Source organism: Candoia aspera, chromosome 1, assembly GCF_035149785.1.
Source record: "Candoia aspera isolate rCanAsp1 chromosome 1, rCanAsp1.hap2, whole genome shotgun sequence".
Classification (NCBI taxonomy): Eukaryota; Metazoa; Chordata; class Lepidosauria; order Squamata; family Boidae; genus Candoia; species Candoia aspera.
The window spans coordinates 196935689-196959006 of NC_086153.1; the positions used below are offsets into that span (position 1 = coordinate 196935689).

Here is a 23318-nt window from a genome sequence, read left to right on the forward strand (position 1 = left end):
CCAGGGCTTCAAATCTGCCCATCAGGTAAATTCCCCTTATCTTCAAACATTATCAGGCTTAATATAGATTTGTCAAAAGAACCATAACTTAATATTAAATCTGACATTTTTTATCTGAGACATGGACAAAAATTTAGCTCCATTCATGAAAGGGATTCAAATTTAGCAAAGGATCCTGCTGGAGGAGGGAGGGAAGACAATTTTTACCAATTCCACTTTCTCCCTGGAGACCTCAGTGCCTCCTTCCATAGTGATCCAGAGAAACCTGCAAGCAGCCCAATGGAAATGGAACATAGAGGACTGGAGGGAATTATCTGCAAATAAATAGGAGAATTCCATGGATGGACTTTGTTGTCCAATTGATGGGATTTGACTTAAGTTCATAACTAGATGGTTCTTAATACAGCTTTGTCTAATCTGAATCCTTTATGAATTGAGCATTACTGTCTTCTCTGAAGTTCTTTTCTGAGTTGAAATATAAAATGCAGTCAATCTCTTCTCTAGGTAAACATGCAGATACCCTTTTATTTCTTGCAAAATATTTTAATGCACTGCCTCTCACCTATATTCCAATTTTTATTTTGCTGCTGGTTATATTCGTTTTGGCAAAAAAGAGATCCTATTTGACTTTCAGAGATATTATTTCTTTTTAGAGTTCCATATGATAAAATTTTTCTTTCCAGAGTCATTAGTAAGGCATATACCAATATTATGAATTTGGAAAAAACTTTTCAGGAAAAAATAACTTTTTTTATGCCTGCTCCCTAAGAAAGCTTTGAGCTGATTCCAAATTGCTGATGAGAACTGACTGTCTTTATTTCTACGTGTTTCAATTACAGAGGAAGACCAGTGGTCCTCTGTGTTAAGCACAGATCCCTATCCTGTGTTTATTTGTTTTTAAAGTACACAGGGAGAGGGAGAGAAGCCACCAGTTACAACTGTATGAGAGCCTCACCCTTGGACTCAAAAGTTTTGTTTTCTAATCCCCGGTGGAGTGCTCCTAAATGTGGAGAGTTCTGACAAAGAAGAATTCCAGGTACCACCACTTCAGTGCCTTCATTCTACCACTTCAGTGTCTTCATTATCAGTTCTGGCTGGTTGCTGTCATTAGTTTGGTCTTTATATTTAATCTTAGTCCCATTTTTTTCCATTGTGCTCCCTGACTTTCATTACTGGAGCTTCCAGATCATTTGCATTTTCAGCTATCAGAGCGGTGTCATCCTCATGGTGCAGGTTATTGATATGGGGCCTGGTTATTTGAAGGACCGCCTTTTCCCAATCACATCTACTGGGCCCATCAGAGTGGGGAGGCAGGGTATGTTACGGGTCCCTTCTATGAGGGAAGTTCATCTAGTGACCCAAAAAAGGGCCTTCTCCATGGTGGCTTCCTCCCTGTGGAACATCATTCCCCCGGAGATTAGGTTGACCCTCACCTTGATGCTTTTCCGAAAGGCCCTGAAGACGTGGTTCTGTCAGCGGGCCTGGGGACCCCAGACTGAGACGGAGCTGATCAAGTGGATGATCTGACTGTGTTGTAGCCGCCGTGGGGGGTGGGGTGTTGATGGGTTTTTATATTGTGGATTTTAATTTTGTAAGCTGCAGGGAGTCACTGTGTGTGAGTTGGGCAGCCTTATAAATTTGTTTAATAAATAAATAAATGACTATTTCTTCCTCCAATTTTAAATCACATCATCTTCTCATCCAGCCTCTCTCAGTCTATATTCAGCATACAGGTTGAATAAATAAGGGGAGAGGATACAGCCTGCTCTCACTCCTTTGATGACCTGCAGCCAGTCTGCTTCACCAGGGTCTGGGCCCAACTACCTGCCACTCCCATTCAACCTCATCCAGCTCTTCAGCTGGCAGCAAGATGTCCCTGCTGATAGACAGTGGTCTGTCTGCCCTGTGGAAAGGCCTTCTCAGCCATGAGATAGGTTCCTTTGGGAGCTGGCCCTTCCACTCTCATTGTCTAGAAAAACCTGTAAAGATGCATCCTTTTCAGCAGGCTTTTACTTGTTCCGTGATTTTAGGATCTATTTTATTCTTCATTTGAATCTATGGTTTCAGCTCTCTCTGTGCATGAGTGTGTGTTTAACTTACATTTCCTACCTTGAGAACTTGCCAGAGTAGAAAGGCAGGGTATAACTCAAATAAACAAATACAATACAAATACATAAAAGCTAACCCCCCATGAACTTTGTTGGGTTCTGTCAGTCTGCTTCCTTGGAAAATAAAAAAAGGAAAAATAAATAAATAAATAAATAAGTGCCTGCAGTTTGAATGTGTGCTCACCTGCCCAGGAAAACAAACCAAACAAACAGAGAAGGCAAGCTGTCATTGTAAGGATGGCAGAAGTGTGTATGTGTGGTGGGGGTGGTAGATGTGGCAGGCACTTTTCAGGTAAACAGATGTTTTCTAAATGATAGTGTTCCTCATGATAGCCATTTTTGTCAGGGGACTGGTCCCAATTTTTGCAAGAATGTCTACAACATGTTAAAATTCCAAATGTGCTCACCAACCCATAGTGTTGAAGTTATTGTGGGACAGATGAATTAATTCTATAATCTCCCCCTCCCTCCAACTAATGTCTTTTAATCTAGATATCTTCTCTCATATTGACAGTGGGCCAGTATGCCAATGATACCCAGCTCTACATCTCTACACTCAGCTGTGCAGGTTAAGCTGTCAGTGCACTGCCCCAGTGTCTGGAGACTGTTCAGGTCTGGATGGGGAGGAACAGACTGAGGGGTCACCCTGGGTTGGGGGTGTTTCCACCACTGGTCTTGGATGGGGTTGCATTTCTTCAGCTACGGGTCCTCCTGAACTTGCTGCTCCTGCTCAATGAGCAGGTTGCAGCTCTGGCCAGGAGAGCCTTTGCAAAGGTTCATCTTGTGTGCCAGTTGTGAACTTTCCTGGATCCAGAGGCCCTTCAGATAGTCACTCACAGCCTAGTCACCTCATGACTGGACTATTACAATATATTCTACATGGTGCTGCCCTTGAGGACCATCCAGAAGCTACAGCTAGTTCAAAATGGAGCAGCACAGACAGTAATGGGCGCTCCACATTATGTATTTATTTATTTTTTATCCCGCCTTTATTATTTTTATAAATAACTCAAGGTGGCGAACATACCTATTACTCCTTCCTCCTCCTCTTTTCCCCACAACAACAACCCTGTGAGGTGGGCTGGGCTGAGAGAGTGTGACTGGCCCAAGGTCACCCAGCTGGCTTTCAGGCCTCAGGTGGGACTAGAACTCGCAGTCTCCTGGTTTCTAGCCTGTTGCCTTAACCACCAGACCAAACTGGCCCATGTGTCACTGCTGCTAAGCAAGCTGCACTGGTTGTCAGTTGGCTTCCAGGTGCAGTTCAAGGTGCTGGTTGTTACCTATAAAACCCCTCATAGCATAGGACCTGGCTATCTATGGGATTCAATTATTTCTGTGCACTAAATACATTCAGGTAGAGTGAGTGTGCTCCAGGTCCCCTCAATTAAACATTGTCATCTTGTGGGACCAAGAAGTGTGCCTTTTCTGTCACAGCCCCTGCCCTCTGGAACAGGATCCCCCCACCAAGATGGTGTCCCATGGTGCCCACTCTCCTGGGGTTCCAGAAGACTCTTAAGACTCTGTTCCCAGGCCTGGGGGTACTGTGATTGTAGAGCCCCTTTTGTGTGTGTGTTTTTTTAAAATTGTGATTACTGCTTTTATTTCAGGCTGTTATGTTTTGTTGTCTTGTCTTTAACAGTTTTAATTGTATATTCTGACGTTGTAAGCCTCCCAGAGTCATTTGGAGTGGGTGGCCATAAATCATCATCATCATCATCATCACCAGCAGCAGCAGCAGCAGCAGCATCCCACTCATGCTTCCCTCTGAAAGAAAGAAAAAACACCCTACCAAAATGGAAGGGAAGAAAACAGGCCATATTGGTGCTCAGCTTGGGCAATGATATAATTTGGTGAGCTTGGAATGAAAGATGAATGAAAGGTGTCATAGCTGGAATCTTTCTTAAGGAGAAATGCAGAACTTCTTTCATATATCTAATGAAAGAAACGCTGCTGACCATTTCCATTCTGGTCAAGGGCCAGCGGCACCACAAATCTTCTCCTTTAAGCAGCTGTGCATATTCCATTAATGCTAATGAGATGGGTGTTTTGCAGCCCCTATGAAAACTCTTTTTCCCTTTTTCTTCTTGAGTGCTTTGCCTGAATCTTCTGTCACTACAAACACATTTTTCCTTCATTGGGCAGCCTGGATAAAAAAGAAGAACACTACTTAAAGCAAATGAATGAAAGCCATTTTGGCTTTGTTGTGGCTCTACCTTCTTTGTTTTTCAGGCATCTGCTCCTTCTGCAGACAGACCTTGCTGAAACATTTAAAATATTACCTTCACTTAAGATCAGCCCTACTGATCGGCAGAGTGAAATAAGCAGAAGCTGGACGCAGCCATGGCTATGGGATACAGCACTGTCTACTACAAGAATCTAGGGCCCCTAAGCAAGGCGCAAGTACAGTGGGTGCTATCCTACTGTTAGGGCTGCAGTGAGATTCAGTTTGTGAAATAGGAATGGGATGCCGTCTTGTCCTTCAACACAGACAGCAATACATTTTTCAGCCTTTCAGTCCATCCTATAACCCTAGTACTGGTTTGCAAATACCAACCAGTTCTGACTCTGCTTAGTTTTCCAGATTAGTCTTTGTGGCTTTCTTAAAAGCTGCTGATAGTGAAAAATCCTAGATGGCAATTCATTCCATTGGGAGAGGGGCTGGTGCCAAAAAGGCCTTCTCCCTTTTGCAAAACCCAGTGTAACAGCCCCTCAAAGACAGCTCCTGAGAAAGTCTCCTTTCATATGATGCCACTTTGACTCAAAGGGGCATCTGCATCTTTCTTTCAAGTATCTGTTCTGGAGAGTCAAGGACTGGAAGGGGAGGAACAAATTAGCAAAATCCACATCTCTTTCGTCTGTCATTAAGGGTTTACACTGGTGTGTAGGCCTAGCCCTAGCATTAACCTCCACTGAAACACTCAGGGCCATTAGAAAAAAAACTCTTTCATATGGGGAACAACAACTCAGACTTTGAGTCTCTATGTAGTTCAGGTTTGGGGCAAGCTCTTCTTTTTCAACCTTGAAAAATGCTGAAATTACGATGAAAAAGCACCATTTATTGCAGTAGCTTCTAGTGGGTGGCAATGGTAATTCATTCTTTCCGAAGTCCTATTCAGGGCCCTCAACAGTGGCAGCTATTTATTTCTTTGCCAGTAGAAAGCTGCATAAAGGACTGAACTATACTTTTAATGACAGCCTGTTCCCCTCAGAGTTCTATCTGCTAAGGATAGGGCCTTATGTTCTATTTTATTTGACTGCAGAGGATCAGGATTAAATTTCTACCTTTTAAAACCATCTTCTTCTATATATTCTGTGTACAGTATTAGTATGAATTGTGCACCCTTCTATTTCTTCTGCAGGCTGATTGGCTAGGTGCTGTTGTGGTGGTATCCCTTTCTTCCCCCTCTATCTCAACACCTTGCGGTATGAAGGAGGAAGATATATTCAGTGACTAAGCCCACTGCAGATGATTTTGCAGAAATCGGGAAAGAAATGTCCACCATTTATATCTTGAGATGATTTATTTCTTCCTTGACCACAAAGGCACTGTAGAAACAAAATCTCAATAACAGGCTTCTATGGACAAACGCATACGTGGAGTTGGGTGATCGTTAAACAAAGAATTGGCGCTTTCAGCTATGCTATTCTCTCCTCCCTCCCTTCATTTTGAAATTTGTTCATTTTTTTAAAGCAAAACCTACACACTCTGTCTCCACCGAAGCTTATAATCAGAAACGACCCCATTGAGGTGCATGCTGTAATGGCGGTAGAGAAGATTCTCTACTTCATCTCTCGTAGCGATCTGGCACCATTGTTAGATTCTTCAGCAGGTTTGTAGCTACTGTTCTTTCTTTCCCTCCTTTGCTCATTTTTCATGCTGGTGCCATTGACATGAAGGGGGCAGGATGATGCATGTGTGAAGATCAAGATAGGGAAGGAAGGTATGGTTGTGAGGCCTCTGTTTTGAGGACCAGGCCATCCACAGAGAGTATCTGTTTCTTTAGCTACTGTAGAAATGTGCCTTGAGCAGCAGGAGGATGGGCAAACTTAAGGAACAACTTGTGGGAGGGAAAAAAAAAATCTTTTTGAAACTGGTTGTGTGCACAATATGCTGGATTTTGCTGTTTAGTTCAGGTGCAGAAGATTATCCTCTGTATATATTTATTTATATACAGGAAATTTAGCCTCTGTATACTGTATATTGGCAGCCAACATAAGAACGAAGAGCCCGTGCCATCCTTGTGGAAGGTAAGCTTGATCACCTGAATGTGTGAAACTTGAATCAGTATTTGAAACAACCATATTGGTTCATATCCATGATCACAAAAAAAGGATCCACATGCCAAAAACTAAGGAGAAGTGTTTCGGTGATACTCATAGGCAGGGAGGGATGATGAAACTGCATCATAATATCACAATGTTACTCCGCCTCTCGCATATTTGCATGCAATATTATATCGTAAGTACCAAAGGGCAGATCTTGGATCATGAGGTATATTTAATAATTTTTGTGTCATTGTGGTTAGGAATGGATGTCTATGATGATGCTACTTATATTAGCATTCAATGTAAAGTTTAGCGCTGTCTTGAAATTAGGTGACATGAGATTTAAGAATGACTTCCCGATGTAGCTACCTATTAACCACATATTAGAAAACTCTTAATGATGCTTTTGGGAAAACTAGTTTGTTATCCAACACTGCCTAGATTACCAGTAGGCAACCTGGTGCTCCAGATGTTTGAAACTTCATGGCCCTTCATCTCCAACTTGAATGGTCAATGACAAGAGATTGAGGGATGTGAAGCATAAAAATTTAAAAGGGCATCAAGTTGCCCATCACTGGGAGCTCATTAATGTTATTGATAGACAAGATTAAAAAAAAACCTTGGAACTGGCATGCACTGAATCAGTCTGTAAAGTTCCTGACAGCTTATCTAAAAGCAAGATTCTCACAGAAGCTTCTTTAGCCAGATTTATTGAAAGGAAAAAGGGAGTAGGTTACAAACATTTCAACAATGGGATTGTTTTCACTTTTAGAAGCCACTTTATCTCCCAGCCTGTTAAGGCAAGAACTTTCTCAGCCTTCCTGTGAGCTGGTGGAGTCTGTTTTGTTCACTGAGGAAAGAGGAATATTTGGGTGTCCAAACAGGATTTTTTCTCAGGCTTTGAACACACCACTACACTGGTGTTACATGGTGCTTGTATCCAGTTGCTTTTTTAAATCTTGGAATTATCTTTGAAGGCTATATTGGATCATGTTTAGCATGTAATATATATATATAGTATGCTATGGTTTTTAAACTTTTTTATATTCCCTCATGGTTGTTATCTCTGTTTCTCCTTTATTGTTAACATTGTTTTTAATTTTTCCTGTAGGCCACCTTGAGTTGTTTGACAACTAGGCAGCCTTACAAATCTAATAAATAAATAAATTTAAAAAAATTAAATTGCATATTCAAGGAAAAAAGGAAAGAAAAAAATATATTTTCATGTACTAAACAAAACTAACTGCATAGATATGTTAATTTCTTGTTAAACAGTTATATTCTTAACAGCGAGTTTACTTAAGAGTTAAGTAGCTTTAATAATAGGAAAAACTGGGGAATTAAACACAAACTCTTGATATAGTCCAACTGTTTAAATAGTCTCATGATTGGGATTGTGTGCTTGAATGTACAGGGAGGTGACTTGTTTGGGTCAGTGTATCATATGCAGAGAATGGATGTACCTCCATCTTGTAGTATCATATTTTATGATCATAAAACCATACAAGACCCATTAATTCTTTATTTGATTTATATCCTGCTTTTCTATGCTGGGGAGGACTCAAGACAGCTAACAATATTTCTACTTTCATCCTCTTAGTTTCCAAATGTTTGTAAGTACAGTAATTGAAAAGAACATGAGCATCTTTAAAAGCTGCATGTCATTTGAAGAAAGTTAATACTATTAAGGCCTACCTTGTGGCGCTAAGGGCAGCAAAGTACTTCTCTGCTCTTATTGTGTCCACAGATTGCCACCCATCAGCCTTGTTCTGGGTGGCCTGAGCCCTTTTGGGCCAGGGGGACCTGGAGATCCACCTACAAGGCTGTGCAGAGGAATTTTCAGAGCATCTGTCAGACAAAATAGCTCAAATTCATTCCCAATTAGACTCCAGCCTTGGTGCAGTTCCTGTGGAGATGCCTGGAGCACAGTCTTGTCCTGTTATCTGGGAAAGGTTTGAACCTGTTGGGCCTGAGGAAGTGGACAGGGACCTTATGACTGTGAGCTTGGCCACCTGCTCTTTAGACTCATGTCCCTTCTGGTTAGCCAAAGCTGGCCAGGGGATGACACGTGGGTGGGTTTTAGTGGTGGGTTGTCCCTTCGCCGCTTAAGGAGACATTGGTCCACCCCTCCTCAAGAAGCCATTTCTAGATCCCACTATACTGGACAACTTTCGATCAGTGTCCAACCTCCCTTTTTTAGGGAAGGTTGTGGAGAAGGTGTTTGCGCGGTAGCTTCAGTGGACCCTGGATGAATCGGATTATTTGGACCCCTTTCAGTCTGGATTCAGGCTTGGACATGGGATAGAAATGACATTGGTTGCACTTTTGGATGATCTCTGGAGGGAGTGGGATGGGGGTAGCGCATCCATCCTGGCTCTCCTTGACCTCTTGGCGGCTTTCAATACCATTGACCATGATATCCTTCTGGATTGGCTTCAGAATTGGGAGTGGGCAGCACTGTATTGTGCTGGTTCACTTCCTTCCTACGGGGCCAATACCTTCAGTGTTGATCGGGAATGAGAGATCCCACCCTCAGCCCCTACTGTGTGGGGTGCCACTGGGTTCAGTGCTCTTTCACTCCTGTTTAACATCTACATGAAACTTCTGGGGGAGATCATCTGTTGCCATGTGGTGAGGTATCATCAGATTTAAACCACAATTACATACCATTCAAAAGAGACAATGAAAAAGCTAAGAAAGAAACAAAAAGATTAGAACACTTCCTTTCCAGCACCACACCCCTACCAACACTGGCAAGCTACTGTATTTAAACAGGGAGCAAACCCCCCACTCACTAGCACTGATGATGTTACCTAGTCAGGTAATGAAATGTCTGCAAGCAAACAATGAAGCCCAGAGAGCATCAAGGACTCCACAAAAATAAATAAATACGTGAAATAATTTTTGTTCAAGAGGGAGCCACGTCATAAGAGCACTGTTGCATCTCCAACAGTTAACTGAACCCATCCATTTCTTCTTGAAAATACTCATTTTTGAAAGAATATTTTTGTTGAGTTAAGCAGAATTTTTAAATCTATAGAAATATAATATATAGATGCCAAAAATGGACTTTCATATCCCAGACACTCTAGTTTCTTATCCCATATCTCCATATACTATACCCTGAAAGATCTAATTTAATTTATTCTTATAGCTGCTTTATAGTTTATTATTTTGTAGAGTTACAAAACTTAATATAAGATTTTAAAATGTGCTTCGTTATAATAGCCTCATATTGGCGTACTTTCAGGTTCCGTTACTTTGTGTTAGCAAAATAGTTAATATATCCTTAACATCCTGCAAATATATGTGATAGTTTTAGCCTTTCAAGCCCTAAAGCTCTTCTTCCAATCTCTCCCTCTGTTATAACCTGATGGAATGGCTGCTGGCTATCTTCGTACCTGCTGTGAAAAAGACAAATCTAAGGCTGATGTACCCTCAATTATAGCTTGGTGAATTGGTCTCCATTCTCTTGCTTTTTAGGTAGGATGCCAAGATGCATCTCTAGTATTTTTATTCTTGTTTTTAAATTCTATCATCACTTGGTTGTTTTTAGGGTTTTGGTAAGTAGATGTGTATCATCTGGATGGCTTCTAGCAAATAGGCAGGTGAGAATTAATTAATTTCAAAGTCATATTATGAAAGTATCATTCCTATGGTTTCATTAATATGTGAGACTATAAGTTGTAGGTTAATATCTAATGTAGACCTTGACGGTAATTTCCAAGTTGACCTAAGTAGGTCCTTCTGCCTATGTGATTATAAATGTGTTTACAACAGAGGAAAGAGAACTAAATGTGAAGAAAAAGGCATGGTAAAAGTAAATGGCAGACAGTGTGGAGCTAATGAATTGGAAACTTTTCAGATGGGGCAAAAGCTCAGGGGGCAAAAAAAAAGAAAAAAGAAGCCAGGAAACCAGGAAACCAGGAAACCAGAATGGGGGTGTAGTTATTGTAAAAAAAAAAGGGGGGGAATTAGATCCGTAAAATGGAAGCATCACTTGAATACAGATAACCCTTACACCCACTCCAATTGGAAAACGAATGTTCAGGATGCTTATTATTTTGGTTATAGAAGTAGACATTAGGAGAATTCAGAGATGGTGTCTGAGCCTAGGAGCACAGATTTCTTTGGGATAGGAGTTGTTGTTTGTTGAGTAACTGGAACCAGTCTTGATTAGCTTGCTGGTTAGCAAACAAAAAGGTGCATCTGATTACACTGAAGATCTTTTAAGTGTTACTTTACATATATTCTATGAACTGAGCATGATAAACAAATATGGTTTTTCCACTGCTTTCATAAATCCTCTGAATTAGATCCTCTTCCCACATTGTCCTGTTCTCACATTATGGGCCAGATCTCCTAGACATGGTTTGTAAGGATGAACTTTGGAACTCTGTCAGGTATTGTAGCAAGCAATATAGGAGCTAATTTCAAGAAGTCTTACTGTTGACAGCAGTTCTCAAACATTTAGGTCTCAGGACCTTTTTGCATTCTTAAAAATAATTGAGGACCTCCAAGAACTTTGGTTTATATAGGTTATATCTATCAATATTTACTGTATTAGAAATTAAAACTGAGGAAGTTTGAAATATTTATTTTTCTGACTTTGGGGACCCCCTGAAATGGTCTTGGGGACCCCCAGGAGTCCCCAGACCATACTTTGAGAACCACTGCTTTATGATATTAGTTTGTATTTGTGGAATTATAACGTCTCTAACTTTAAATAATGATATTTAAAGTCTTGCCAACCATGTGATTCAAAATCAGCTTTAAATTCAGTTCATTTACACTGCCTTTTGGTTCAAATTTTAAACAGTGTGTGTGTGAAGAGGGGGTGTTCAGGTGTTGAGTTTTAAGAGATATTAACATAGCATAAGAATACTGGATCTTTATTTAGCAGAAAAGATGGCTAATATCATGGACTATAGCATGAGGTGATATGACAGCTGCATCCCTATCTAGAAAAGAATAGCTTTTCATTTATAATCTTGCAACTGGACTTTTGTAATATAGCATGCATGCAGTGGAGGCATTTCAGAAATGTCCATTAGTCCAGAATGTTGCACATAGACTAGTGATGGGAGTCAGGACTTTTTCCAAGATCTTAATTCCAACCATCAGTTTTTATGAACCTTTTCTCTAATAGGTAAAGGTAAAGCTTTCCCTTGACATGAAGTCCAGTCATGTTCGACTCTAGGGGGCAGCGCTCATCTCCGTCTCAAAGCCGAAGAGCCGGCGTTTGTCCATAGACACTTCCGTGGTCATGTGGCCAGCATGACTACACGGAATGCCGTTACCTGCCCGCCGAAGCGGTACCTATTAATCTACTCACATTTGCATGTTTTCAAACTGTTAGATTGGCAGGAGCTGGGACTAGCAACGGGAGCTCACCCCATCATGCGGATTCGAACCGCCGACCTTCCGATCGGCAAGTTCAGCAGCTCAGCGGTTTAACCCGCAGCGCCACCATGTCCCTCCATGTATTTTCTCTATGTATTTTCCTCCATGTATTTTCTCTATGTATTTCTCTATGTATTTCCCTCCATGTATTTCCCTCCATGTATTATGTATTTTCTCTAATACATAACTCTTAAATCATTGGAGTTCAGTAATGCAGAGGTACAGAGCCAGTTTGGTGTAGTGGTTAAGGCACCAGGCTAAAATCTGGGAGACTCATGACTTCATCCCGCCTTAGGCACGAAGCCAGCTGGGTGACCTTGGGCCAGTCAGTCTCTGTCAACCCTAGGAAGGAGGCAAGGGCAAACCACTTCTGAAACCTTGCCAAGAAAACTGCGGGGACTAGTCCAAGCAGTTGCCAGGAGTCAACACTGATTTGAAGGGACCAAAAAAAAGAAAGAAAAGCAGAGGTGGAAAGACTTCAGCCATATGGGCTGTACTAGATTTTCTAGAATCTTGTGATTCATCAGTTGGATCCTGATATGAAAGACAGACACGGTTTTTCTGAACCTGCATTCTCTACTTGTACTTGTCTCAACTTCCAGCATTCCCCAGCCAAAGTCCAACACGTACAAATAAAGGATTCTGTATCTACTCATTTGTTCTGAGTATCGGAACTGAACAAAGCCTTGCATGTATTCATTCATATCCATTTGTCAACCTCCAAAATTGTTTCATAATAACTATCTACCAATCTATGTCATAATGCAGGAAATGGAAATTAATTGGTTTGCTAAACAATGCAGGGCAAATAAAATTCTCTAATACCTTTACCTCCTTCACAATGTCTAAAGTACAAAATCTAAAGAATTCACCACTTCTGCTCAAAGAGCAGGTGGCAGCTGTGGCCAAGAAGGTCTTTGCACAGATTCATCTACTGTGCCCGGTACTCCTTTTCCTGGATTGAGAGACCTTTCAGACAGTAACTCATGCCCTTGTCACCTCACAATGGAGGTGACTGCAGTGTGCTTTACCTGGGGCTGCCCCTGAAGACCACTTGGAAGCTACAGCTGGTTCAGAATACAGTGCTGTGGACAGTGATGAACATGCCATGCTGTGCCCATGTAACACCACTGCTTCATGAGCTGCACTGGTTACCAGTTGGCTTCCAGGTACAATTCAGGGTGCTGATTATCACTTATAAAGCCCTTCATGATATAAGGCCTGGCCATTGGAAGGACTGCCTGTCTCTGCCTGTCTCTGTTTCTGCCCATCCAGTGAGATCAGGCAGCGTGGGTAAACTTCAGGTCCCGTTGGTCAAGCAGTGTCACCTTGTGGGACTCAAGAAGCATGCCTTCTCTCTCACAGTGCCTGTCCTGTGGAACAGCTCTTCCCCAAAGATCCATTTGGCTCCCACTCTGATGAGGTTCAGAGAGTCATTGAAAACTTGGCTGTCCTCCTAGGTCTTGGGGCAGAGTGGGGCTGAGCCCCTGTAGGATGTGTTATTGTTATACAGGGTGTTCGTTTTGGGTGCTTATGATGTGTTCCTTTCTTTTTCTTACTATATTTACTTTTCTTAAGGTAAGCCACATAGAGTCATCTGGAGTCAGCTGGCCTCTAAACTGTATTAAATAAATTGTAATAAATAAATAAGTAAATAAAATACTACCCCTCCCCATTTTCAGCAATAGAATGTAATATGGGGGCTAAGTCACTGATTGTTGCAATTGCTAACTGGGGATTGGAAATTCTTAGGACGCTGAGTGATTTGAAGTAAATTCTGATCAACGGTTTGCTGATCCCTGCAGTAATGAATGTCTGTGGTGGATTTTTTCACCTTCTGTAACATGATTGTTTGTGACAGTTCTAGCAGTGTGGTTATGGAACTTCATTACTGTTTACCTGCTGACTTGTTTTTATTATTTGTTTTGCATGTTCAAAACATGTTTTTTTTCACTCCAAATAGAAAATGAACAGAAAAATCCTTAATACATAAACAGGTTTTGTTTTGAGATTAATCTAAGGGAAATTAACAAAGCCATGACTTTCATTACAGGGAAATGCTGCAGTTCAGTGATGGGACATATATTTTGGATAAATAAACTCCTATGTTCAGTGCCCTTTAGTTCAAAGATTGGGTAGGAGGAAAGGTAAAAACCTCTGCTGGAGCACTATTGCCATTCAGAGTAGACAAATATGTCTGGCTAGTCTAGCTGAGATGCTCCACCAACAAAGTTGAAATTCTGGACCTGACTGTAGTAGACCGGCAAGGAGAAGTGTGGACATAGAGACATTGGCTGGTAAAAATCCCCAATACCCCATACCCCCCCCCCCGCCCCTGGGGTTGGGAGCATTAGAAGGGCCTCTGGGCATAATGCCAGCATATTCCATGTCTGCACTTGAGATTTCTGTAATCACAATCAATATTGATCATGGAAGCTGTTATGGAGATAGGAAAGGAGATACAGCGTTGGGGTCATCTTTCCATTCTTGAAGGGGAGAAATCCAGTGCTACTCCAGGTTCACACAATTCTGTACTTAGTAGGCTATATACCTACACTTAGTAGGTTATACACCTACAGGTATATTTTCTCTGGGTAATGTTTATTTCCAAGTTCTAATAAGATCTGCACAATGTAATTTAAATAATCAACGCACAATTTGCTGAGAAATACATCTCCTTAAATCTGAATCAAGTTCACTTTGCTTAACTGTGGGGCATCTGCACATTTGCTTTGTTAATGGACCCTTTACCACGGGAGCAGAATTTGGCTGCAGTGCTGCTTGTACTCTCATGCTAGGAACTGAAGTGAAATGGTGGCTCAGTTTATACTTTGTGGCTTCTACGTTCTCCCTTTAAGCGGCAGCCTCCTCACCATTAAACAAAGGGCAACATACTTCTGTGTATTCATGTATATTATTACATCCCGTGTAGTATTGCTGAATCTAATTTTAAATATTGGCAATGGAGTTTAAATTCTTTTTACATTTACATTGGATCTATTCTTGTGATTTACCAAAAATAGAAGAAATGCTGATGAGGTGTAGATTTGCTTGTCAGTTATTAACATATGGAAATTTGCTTACATTGGATTTTATATTGATTGTATCTCAACCCAATAATGCTTAGCCGGTAAACAAAAAAGAAAAAAAACCTATGGGAAATAAGAAAGCACTGAGGCTTAGCTTTCCTCTTGGGGGTGAGGCAGCTGGTGACAAAAATCAATGAGATTCCTCAAAAGCTGAAATCTAGAGAATTGAAGATTGTGTGTACAAATAACTTATTAGTGTCTACATATGGGAAAGAGTCATGGAGTGCACACATCTAAGCAGGACCCAGTGGATCTTTCCCATTCTGTGACAGATGAACAAACATCAAAACTGATAATTAAAAATTAGGGTTTTTCTTATTCCTGTTTGTACATGTGATATATAGTGAAAGCACAACAGAACTGTATCAACACTATTCCTTTTAAACATCTCATTATCTATTTATAATCTTCTTCTTTACTCCAGCCTACTATCCAGAAGCTTTGTGGAAAAGCTAAGTCACAAGAAGCATGAATTGAAGAGATTCCTAATGTGTTAAATACCCAAAATTGTAGACAAGAAGTGCAGGCTTTCCCTACAGCTCTCCTTTTCTCCATCACTTATGTATATTTTGGGGATTCATAGATAAGTATTTTCAACTAAGCCAGACCATGCCTCAGTCAATTCCATAGAACTAGTGGATCTGAGTGATTTTTTCTAACAGATGCCTCCAATAGTCTTCACAGTGGCCTCAGCAGAGGGACTAGGTCATCCTGAACAGGGCTAGTTGTCTAAGTGCAGGCATGGCAAGAGTTGAAAAATGATTACATTTTGCATTCTTATCACCACAAGGTAATCCTTAAAGGCTCTTACCTGTGTTTGGCCTTTTTTACTTGGTTATTTTTACTTTTCTTTCAGTGGTCCTCTAGGTGGACCACTGAAGGAAAAGTAAAGGAATCTGTTCTGCTATTTCATCTCTCAGAATTCCTCTAGAACCAGGAGCTCCACAGGATCTGTGGATAATGAGAGTCCACACAGGTGTGATGCAACTCAAGGCTGTTATTGCCCCTTATTCTAAGCAATACCAAGGTCTCAACTGAACATGCATCAGAACCTCAGGGATGACCTCACGTTCCCTCAGAAACCCTGCAGGGTTAATCAGGCCCCTGGGGCAGACTGATAGAAGAGGTCCTACCTCAATGAAGGGCAGCAGCTGCAGAGAAATCCAAGGCTATCAAAGAGTGATCTGACCATGACAAAAGACCATGTTTAGGCTAGCCCCACCCAACCACTGTTTTCTCACTTGGTCTGAATAAGTAATATGCATTCACATGGGCTATCATCATCTTTGTTTGGTGGAAGGATCCTTACAGTCATATGGTTGATATATAACTTGTATCTCAATAAATTCTATGGGCCCTCATAGACAAAAGCATGAGAGAATGGTAGACATCTGGGCTCAGTAACTCCCTAGACAGATGTTAATCTCTGGCACAGGTTTCAGAGCTAACAACAAAAAGCACTCTTTCATCCACAAGTCTTCCAAGTTACCAAGTTACTTGATTCTCCACGTATGCTGAGAGACCTAGGAGGGGAGATTTTAATGTCATTAAAGAATAATCATCAAGCCATTAGGTTATTTTGAGGGCAACATGCTGCTGTTACTACTACTATTACCACTACTACTACATCCTATTCATTGTGACTAGTCAGGTATGCAAATGCTGTTATAAATTAACATTTATGTTCATTCTTATTTCCTGTAAAACAAATACGATTTTGGCACATGCATGTCCAAATTTAAAATGGAGATAAAGTCCACAGTAAAAATTATAACTCAGTCTAAAATTGGTCCACCCCACACCACTCCCATATCCGAACTTACCTTGTGTTGTGTACATTCCTTGTTCCTTATGTTGTTTTTACACATAATTTTGACACGTACTCTAGACAATGGAATGCAACTTCTCAGTGGAGAAAATGGTTTTAAATCCCTTGGTACAAACATTCTGTTTATTTCACCTTTCATATATTTATATTTATAGTATCTTTCAGGTCGTGTTCAACCAAAATAATTTTGCCCTGTCTTTCTCAGGCTAGTTTTTTAAAAATGTATGGGACAAGATGATCAAACTTTACTACTGTGACTTTTTTTTTTTAAGTCATGGTAGAAAAGAGGGGGTAGGTGGGGGAAATGAAGGACTTTTCATGTCTTTCAGATATATTGGTCTATTCTTCAAATGACAGGTTCCTGGCTGATCAACTATACCACCTGCTAGTAAAGCCCAGTAATATTAGTCTGTGGAACGGTTTCATTCTCATCTCACACCTCAGAGATCTTGAGTTCAACCCCAGGCATCCCTTGTGTGTTTAAATCAGCTTAACAGCTCATACCGTGTGCTGATTTCCTTGTAGGCCTCTGTTTTCTCAAAAAGTGATCACCTTTTGCCAATGCCCTCAGGATTAAACAGGGCAGACTGGTTTTCCTTTTCTGCATTGGCTCTACCTTTGTAGTCAATAAAAGACTAACTAGAAAAGAATCAGCTGATGAGAGAATCAATCTTCTGGAAGCCTCCCCACAGTTTTCTCATCATTTTTGTGCCGTCTGTCATCTCAGATTGTAAAATGGAAACCGAAACTCAGTATGTGGGAAGACTTTTAGTGCTCCTTGTTAACAAAAACAGTAAGACCAAGGGTTTTGATCTTATGAGTGTATGGGTAAACAGTAAGCTGTAAGTGTTCACTCTTGAAGTGGCTTTTCCCGGTTTCTAATGGAGACTTGAAAAGAATTATCAAAGAAGTATCACAAAAGGTCTTATACTGGTGTATAGATTCCCATTCCAAGTAGGTCAGGTTAAATCTGAACTTCTTCAGTATAACACTACAATGTAGTTGTACCATTTGCTGCTGTACAAAAGCCAAATAAATTGGGAACAAAAAAGTGATGTATGGAAAAATGGGCTCAGGACTTTGAGTAGCTATTCTCCCTAGAAGAATAACTGTTTCGGTATAGACATTAGCATGTGAAGAACAACATTCTAGCTTTCCTGCAAAGGTTATATAACATGTGGATTTTGTACTGCCAGTACTTCTTTTTTCAAGGAAATCTAAGAACACTTTAAAAATAAAGCTTATATCCCCAAAACATTCTTAAACTGGAGAAATAGACTGCTGCACCAACTGAAGTGAAAGCAGCAGTATAATTCTAGTGCAACTAAATCATTTGATCGTTGATTACTCTTCCTTCCTTCCTTCCTTCCTTCCTTCCTTCCTTCCTTCCTTCCTTCCTTCCTTCCTTCCTTCCTTCCTTCCTTCCTTCCTTCCTTCCTTCCTTCCTTCCTTCCTTCCCAGATTAGTTTCTTGATTGCTCTGGTATTCATGGCTGTATCTTCCGTTATTCTATTAATTAAATAAAACTCTTACATTGCTTGGGGATTTGGCATCTTCTTTCAGAGATGGAACTGTTGGAGCTGCGCTTAAGTGTGAAGCATCCCTTCCCTGACAAGACAATCATAGGTAATTGAATGCCTGTAATGGGTCAGACATGACTTGGTGCTTGTGCAGGGGACCTTTCACCTTTCACCAATGGTATTGCGAGGCTGACAGTGCCATGGCTGAAGACCCTGCTTGCTACCTCATGTCTAAATGCAGAGTTTGGATGTGGTCTTCTCTATCAATTCACTGATATGCACTGGGAAAAATAGGTAATGACACTGTCTGTTTGCAGATTTTTGAACCTCAGATACCAATTTCATTTTTTCCAGAGATGTCAGGATGAAGAAACATGTTCTAATAGGTTCTCCTTCCTCAGTGTTTGATATTTCATATGTCTGCTTGATTTTAGTGCTGGAGTGCAATTCCCAGAATTAGTTCCAGTTTCTTTGTTCCTTGGCATTCTTGACTTGAACACTATTAATTATGTGTGTAATAATAAATCCTTTGGAGTCGCTTGGGGTTTTCGCAAGATTCATTCATGTTCCCTCTAAAACATGGGTTGGGATAAGGAAAATGGAAGACTGTGCAGTAGAGTAGTTTGGAGAAGAATGGGGAAGAAGAATTCTACGTCAGAGTATTCAGTGGCTAAATTGCAGTTTTTATTTTATGACAGGAATATTTCCATTGGATATTGGCAACAAGCACTATTTTCTGTACAGTACTGCCTTTTTAATATCTAATGCAGTATAAGATGCAATGACATGAAAAGTTTCTTACTTTTTATTCCTCAGAATTTTAGGTACTAGCATCCAATTATATGAGCAGGGAGAAAAAGATTCTGTCTCCTGAGCATATATACTGTACCAAGACCAAGTTGTGATTAAATTAAAACTGAATATAGAGTAGGTTTACACTGTGGGGTAGCTTTTGTGCATGCAAAACACTCTTGATACAAAAAGCGATCTGCATATGCATACAGAATCTCTAGGTACAGCTCAATTAGTCTAAATTAGATGGCTCATTTATTGGCATCTAATGAGTCATGTACCATAGTGTGTACTAGCGGGTATTTACTAATACAGCTATCATACCAGAAGCTCCACTAGAGAGTAGTTGTCCAGGTGTTTAATTCCAACCTAGTGTAGACTGGTAAAAGAAAACAGAGTGAGGAGTGTACCAAATAGGTCAATTCTACACTGGTGGGAAAAATAATGAATAATTGGAGGGGGGGAGAGAATGGGAGGGAAGTGCATACATGCACACACGCACACACACACACACACACACACACACGCACACACACACACCTGAATAGGTAGAGATTAGCATTTACTCTTAGCAATCAGTCCAAATTGTGGAAATAATGGCATACCTGCCAATCATATGTCTTAGCTGAAGCACAGCATGCATCAACATCATAGCATTGTCATGTGGAACTTTTCAGAACATTATCTAAAAGAAATAGAAACAATGGCCTAAAGATGGGCCCTTTTCTCTTATTTTGTATGTCGTTTTACATAAAACGAATACAAACTTTTAATGAAGTGATCTGGGAAGTACAGAACAGAGGGGGATGGAGAACAGAATGGAAGAGCGGATGAACTGATCTTTTTCCTGCCAGTGGGCTACCGTTCCCATAACCTTCAGTCAACACTTCTCATGGGACCCAGTACAGGGAATGTTGGGTTAAGACCATGACGTCCAAACCCATTTTCTGCCTTTACTAGCTGCCCACTTACGGTCCTATGGAAAGGAAACCACTGTGCTTGCTGCAGGGATAGGTCTGATTACTGACCACACAATTACTAGAATCATGTTTAGAGAGGTCCTATCATGCCACAGGGTTGGGTAACGTTCTTGGCCACAAAGGCTCACAGCTTGCCAGGTGGGGGCTACATATCATTTGTTCATGCTAATGCCAATCTTAATTTTTTAAAACATATACATCTGTCTCTCACCTGCACACATGCTCACACACCTTCTCCAATAAAGTCAGAAACCTATTGATTTATTTTATAAATTTATTCACCGCCCATCTCCCCCCTACATATAGAGTACACTGCCTCTTTCACATGCATACTGTATGTCAAAAATAACTGGTTTCCACTAAAAGAATATGAGTTTCAGTCCACATGCATTCTGCATTATACTTTTTGCAAGGGAAGGCAACTGCACAATGGAATGCCTTTTTCCTCCTATTGTGCTTGTGCTAGAATGAAGCCATTTTACGACGTTACGATTTGACTTAGGGTGACCAGCATATTTTTCTGAATTGCTAGAAGACCGTAGGTGTTTCCTGCCTTCAGAGAATACTCTAGATACCTTCTTGGCAACTAGGGATCAAGGGCTGTAAATCAGGCTGGGATTTCTCCAATGAGTCTGGTCATCTCTTTGTTGCATGTGCCATCCTGTAAAAGCAACTTCAAGCCATACTCTCTGAAGCCGCTCTCAGGGCTTTTCCAGAGACAGATAAGGAAAAACTCCCAGCTCTCTAGCATGTTTTGCCATTCTCAGATGTTAATTCAGGGACCCAGATTAAATGATTGACGGAAGCCATTTAGGACAAAATCATGGAATAATTAGGCTGGTCAACCCTTTTCATTGGCAAGAACATCTCCTGTGCGCATGAATGCAAAATAGCAGGTGATTGGAAGTGGAAGTTGTAATTAATTTTTTATCTAATGGTAATCAAATATTTAATAAAATGTGGGGATTTGCAATTAAATATTTTCCTTTTGTCTCTCTCTCTCTCTCTCCCTCTATATATATTTTGAATTTGCTGATACTTACTGGAAGCTTTGGGATTGGAAATGTCAGCACTATTGTATTGTGATCAATAATTAAATTTAGTGCTGACATGCATCTCGTTTATGCAGCAATCTCCGACAATCCCATCTTGCAAAATTAATCCTTTCCCATTTATATAATAAAAGACTTGAACAATAAAATAATTCTGATGAGTACCAGTGCAAGATTATTTTTCATCAATATTACATTTTTATAAATTGGGTGCATATACTCATAGTAAATTAGCTGTCAGACCTGAGAATAGTATTTTTTTTTTCTGTTTAAAGGTAATTATTGGTACCAAAGACAAGAATACACTTAACCTTGCTGTGCAGTTGTCCTTACTACCGTGGCTTCATTTTTATTGCAAGCCATATCTAACTCATCAAAACACTCGAAGAAAATTAATTAGCAAAATTAAATATGTAGAACATAAATAATACAAAAACACGTTTACCCAGATGCATATGAAAAACTGATTCACAATAAACATACTTGCTAATGTAATCTTTGGAAGTCTTTATTCTGATTTTCTTTCCTGAGCTGTTTTCTAATATTTAAAATGTAAAACACATTGGGAGAGAAGTTTTTAAAAATCATATAACATGCATAATATGCAAATCTTTACATAAATATCTGGGTTCCAATTAGGAAATCTCCTTTGAAAAGTCTTCATATTAGGTCTTCATATGTTTATTCTCATGTTTATCAACCATTTCATACTACAAAACTGAATGTGTACTTCCTGTAATCCCCAAATCCTCCTCTCAGGTACAATAATATGGTATTATACCAGTTTACTGGTGGTAGTTACCGGTGATGGCTACTGAAGCCCTTCTGTTATGACATAATAATGCTACAACAGTTGTATAATGTCATTTAGAGCAGGAAGTGTGTAAGAGAGGGAGGGGGTGGCTGAAAACAGTGAGGGAGGAGTCCACACATGGTGAGGCATTGGTGGCAAGCCTTGCAGGGCTCTGATTTCTCTCCCATGGGACTATGAAAAGGTCCTGGTAGCTGTGGCTGGGTTATAGGTATATGTCATTGTCCACCTGGCCAATGGTCAGGTACCAAAGCTGGCAGATGAAGTTCCAAAGGATCTGGGGTGGATGGTAATGCATGCTCTAAGACACTGTTTCTCAACCTTGGCAACTTTAAAATGTGTGGACTTCAAATCCCAGAATTCCCCAGCCAGCATGCTGGTCCACACATCTTAAAGCTGCCAAGGTTGAGAAACACTGCTCTAAGATGTGCAAATGGTCAGCTCTGTTATGTGCAAAAAGATCTTTTGGCACCTTCTCTGGCTGATGAATAGCCCAGATTAAGGAGTTATCTTATACACGTTCATCAGAAGCCTATATTGAGGGATTTGAGAGGGGGGCGGGGGGATGAGAGAACAGTCATGAATTATTGTGAGGTTACTGGATGCAACCAGCAGATGTACAATTTTAGAGAGTTCCTGCACTATCAAAGCACCTTTTCCCTCCCTCTCACCTTTGACACATTTGCTCCTCTTCCATTCAGTGGTGAAACTCAGTAATTTTAGAACCTACCTTTAATGTTTTTTAAAATCCCCCTCCCTTTAGATCAGAGACATCCCCCAGACAAAGGGCTGCAATTGGACTGAGTGGAATGCTGACAGCCGCACTTCAAAAACTGAGTGAAACTGGGACAAAGAGTGGGTGGGGACAAAACAAAATGTAATGGAATTTGATTTCATTCAGATTTACTTGAATTAAATGGATCTGATACAGTTACTATGATTAAAGTAAAGAGAAAAATGCCCTTGAATCAAGCTTGACTCATGCTATCTACATCCATGCAACTTTCTTGGTAGTATAATAGAAGTTGTTAGCCTTTTCTTTGAAGTCCTCAGTGGTTTCACATCCAAACAGTAACCAAGGCTGATCCTGCTTAGCTTCTAAGATCAGCCAAGGTCTGCTAGGGATTGTCACTTCCTAAAGCTACTATGATTGCTTTCCTAATATTTCATAATTTTGACCTTCTTTCACATTGACTATTACAATTTGGTGGCAACTTCTAGAGTAATTTAAGTCATAACACCATCATGACTATAGGAACGAAATAGGGAATTTGCCTCTAATGCCCTTAAATCAAATTGTTTGAAAATGAGCATAATTTTGTTATAGAAAAGGATATCATGTTTTCAAAGTAAAAATAATAAAATGAGTACCCACAGCCAGTGAGCATGCCCAGTCACCTACTTTGCATATAGGAAGGAAGGAAGGAAGGAAGGAGGAAGGAAGGAAGGAAGGAAGGAAGGAAGGAAGG

General features: G+C 40.4%; 1 long non-coding RNA gene across 2 annotated transcripts in view; it reads right to left on the bottom strand.

The window, feature by feature from the left end:
• Positions 1-19685, bottom strand: part of LOC134489514 (uncharacterized) — a 41597-nt gene extending 21912 nt beyond the window's left edge. For both annotated transcript variants that reach the window (XR_010067131.1, XR_010067132.1), the window contains exon 1: positions 19612-19685. This is a non-coding gene — a long non-coding RNA (uncharacterized LOC134489514). The remainder of the gene's footprint in view (positions 1-19611) is intronic.
• Positions 19686-23318: the final 3633 nt, after the last annotated feature.